Source organism: Pygoscelis adeliae, unplaced genomic scaffold (assembly GCF_000699105.1).
Source record: "Pygoscelis adeliae isolate BGI_AS28 unplaced genomic scaffold, ASM69910v1 Scaffold361, whole genome shotgun sequence".
In the NCBI taxonomy this organism is placed as follows: Eukaryota; Metazoa; Chordata; class Aves; order Sphenisciformes; family Spheniscidae; genus Pygoscelis; species Pygoscelis adeliae.
Genome location: NW_008824187.1, coordinates 970984 through 973583, shown reverse-complemented (window position 1 = coordinate 973583; position 2600 = coordinate 970984). Strand labels below are relative to the sequence as shown.

General features: G+C 36.3%; 1 protein-coding gene across 1 annotated transcript in view; it reads left to right on the top strand.

Annotated features, from left to right (window-relative positions):
• The first annotated feature begins 2061 nt into the window (after positions 1–2061).
• The window catches only part of BMPR1A (bone morphogenetic protein receptor, type IA), a 46368-nt gene continuing 45829 nt past the window's right edge, over positions 2062–2600 (top strand). Inside the window, exon 1 of the mRNA XM_009334627.1 lies at positions 2062–2141. The gene's annotated coding sequence lies outside the window, so the exon portion shown is untranslated. The remainder of the gene's footprint in view (positions 2142–2600) is intronic.

The following is a 2600-nucleotide window of genomic DNA, read 5'->3' as shown; positions in this document are numbered from 1 at the left end:
AAATGCTAATGTAGCATACCTAGAGTCGTGCAGATCAGGAAGTTCACTAAAATAATTTTGTTTGGTAAGAGAGCTTGGATATCTGATGCATGGGAGTGGGATCAGGAAATGCAATGAATGCTCACAGAAATAAACAGTTACTAAGAATTTCATCGATTTGGGAGTTTGGAAAAAAATATCTGGAAGACATCGTTTTAAAAACAAACAAACAAAAAAGATCAGCATTGTTCAGATATGTCTTTACCCTTGTAAAGCAGCCTCTCTAAACAATACAAAGTGGCCTTTGTATAAATCAGATACTAGATACAGGGGGATTGGAGGCGGTGTTAAAACAGAAAGCACACCAACCTTTTTCTGTTTATAGTCGTTTCTTTTGGAGTCCAACAGAAGATGAACTCAAGTTCCTTGGTTATCGACAGAAAGAGATGGATATATTTTGCAGATTCTTTACAACCTTACTTTCAAAAAGCAAAAACAATCTCCACAAACACTTTTGCATGGCAAGAATGTTTTTTCAGTTTTACCATGGAAGAAATAACAGTCAAGTGTCAGCCTGTCTGCTCAGTGGAGACAGTTGTCTTAAAGAACTGGTGCTATCTGATATTCAGAATGGTTTCAGGTTACCATTTTACACAAATTTATTATTTATTACCAAGACTATTAAACCACAGTGTGTGAGGAACAGTGCTTATAAATTGACATGGAGACAGAAGTATTCTGACCTTCTTGGAATGGTAAAGGTCTTTATGGTGCTTAGAAAGGAAAAGAGAAGGAAAGTGGATGTTGAAACTCTTCCTCTGCTGGCAATCGTGCAGGCCCATGGTTTCTACATCCCTATTCCCAGTACTGTTGGTGTTGGCATTCAAAAATAAGTCACTAAATCTCTACACTGTAAGACTGATTGTATGTTTTTAACAGTATAGCTGGATTACTGGTGTTTGAGCCCTTGTGTTACTTGCAAGGTTATGTTTGCAGTCATAAGACTGGGACTTCTAAATGATAAAATTCTTGTATAATCTTTTTGAAAGCTTCAGATGATGGAAACATTCAAAAATTGTGACACTGTGGTAAAATGGGAAGAGTTGGCAATAGGTGGCATACGCTCAAGACGGAATCTAAGTAGTAAAGCTGATAAGCCCAACTTAGCTATCCACAATGCATTTCAAAACCTTTGGACTTGGCACAAGCCAGGCTTGCTCGCAATTGTTAGAGTGCCAGGTAAGAAAGAGCCTGCGCCGTGCTTTCCTCTAATGCTTGGTTGTACGCCAGTTCAAAAACACAAACAAAAAATGAAACCCACCCTATTGCCAGTACTTTTTTCCAAATTCTTGGCTTGCTTTTTCTTCCCAGGAGTAATCATGCCTGTGTGCAGCTACAATAAACCTATTGATTATTTCTCAGTATGTTGCAGTTCCTTGTGTACTGGAACTAACGGGGTGACACCAGTGGATTTTTGTTGTGAGCTGCAGTCTTACAGATTCTCTGGTATTTAATAAAGATTGACTTGTGCATTGTTTGTTTGTTTTTTCCATTGGTGTCACCAACAATGTGTCCTTCCTCTAGTCTACTGCCTCTTAAAAAAAAAAAAAAAAGAACAAAATTGGAGAAACCTGGTATCTGGAGGCTTGCAAACCTGGCTGGTATAGACCAGGTGAATCCGAGTTATTGGGAGAGGTCAGAAAGGCTTATTTTCATAGGAAAACTATCTACAGAGTTTTTTAACACCCTTCCTCCCTGACATCACCGTTCATGAGTGAATAATTTAATGATATAATATAAAGAAAATTAATTTGAAATGCTTTTTAGTGTTAGTATTTTACAAATATACTGCAACCATACAACTATTAGAAATGCAGGATCTAAGAAGTTTTTTCTACCTAGGAGCAGTTCACAATAGCAGATGGCTTCCGTAATTCCAGATACCAGTATCTGCAATGTGTGGTTCATATTATGTACTATAAACTGCCAGTACAACTTCTTCAGATATCTCTTAAGTCAAATTCTCTTCCTGTTTTGCAGATTAATAGAAATATGCATTTCCATAATATCACCGTTGAACTAATGAAGTGGAAGTACAGATGAAAACAGTCTGGAGGAAGCTTGAAGTACAATACAGTTCCATTCAGTTTCCTAATTCTAAGGTAAGGTTAATGCATGCAAAATTTTATTTCAAGTATTTCAAGGGTAAAAAGCATATGATAAGCAGCCACCATATCTTTCTTATAAAAATTTGAGCCTTCTTTTTTTTATGCTAGAAGACAGTCTTTAATACCATACTGAAATGGCTGTTTCATCTACTCTCTGTCCATGTTTCAGTTATGAAAAAAGACAAAACAGCATCAACTACAGAGACATCTGTTTTAGAAAGATACATTGGAAAAAAGTTACCGTTTCAGACAAATTTTATTTGGTACAATCTGTCTGGTCATGGTTATTACTAATGCTTTATTGAAATAAAGGACTGGTAACACAATTAAGTGACATGCCTGTTGGGCATCTTGTCTTCTGGCACAGTGTTTGATTGGTACAAAATGTTATTATGCTGGTTTTTTATTATTACTGCTATTAATAAAACGTTATGGGGTGTTTTTCATACTAAA